Raw genomic sequence first — 635 nt, forward strand, 5'->3', positions numbered from 1 at the left:
AATAATGCAGAAAAGTAAAACAGTTATATAAAGCAAAAATATTCACAAAGAAACTAAATACGGCAAAAAACTACTCATAAATAAATAGAAGAAAAAAAATAAAGCAGAAAAGAAATAACTATATAAAAAAATTACTCAAAAATAAATAGAAGAAAATAAGTAATGCAGAAAAGAAAAAAATTGTTGGGGCGCTGCCCTGTGGGCCTGCCAGACCTTGGGTGTGCGAATACATGCCCAGTAGGGCCAGCAGACTCACAGGGCAGCGCGCCCTAGTTAGGCCCAGAAGCCTGCTAAATAGAGGAGTTCGAAAGGGCAGCCGCGGCTGGGTTTATAAACCAGTGCGGCTGCCCTTCGCTCGGCGAGGTTGGACTAAACATAGCGCACTGCGGTGGCAGCGCACGGCCTTTAGTACCGGTTGGTGGCTCCAACCGGTACTAATGTGTTGCCCTTTAGTACCGGTTGGAGCCACCAACCGGTACTAAAGGCCCTCGTTTTCCGCCGCTTGGGCTGGCCAAAATTGGCCTTTAGTACCGGTTGGTGGCTTCAACCGGTACTAAAGGCTCCCCCTATATATATGACACTTACGAAAAATCAGTTATCGTCGCCACTTCGTTCCACTTTTCTCGCTCGATCTC

The sequence above is a fragment of the Triticum aestivum genome, chromosome 3B, assembly GCF_018294505.1.
Source record: "Triticum aestivum cultivar Chinese Spring chromosome 3B, IWGSC CS RefSeq v2.1, whole genome shotgun sequence".
NCBI lineage: Eukaryota > Viridiplantae > Streptophyta > Magnoliopsida > Poales > Poaceae > Triticum > Triticum aestivum.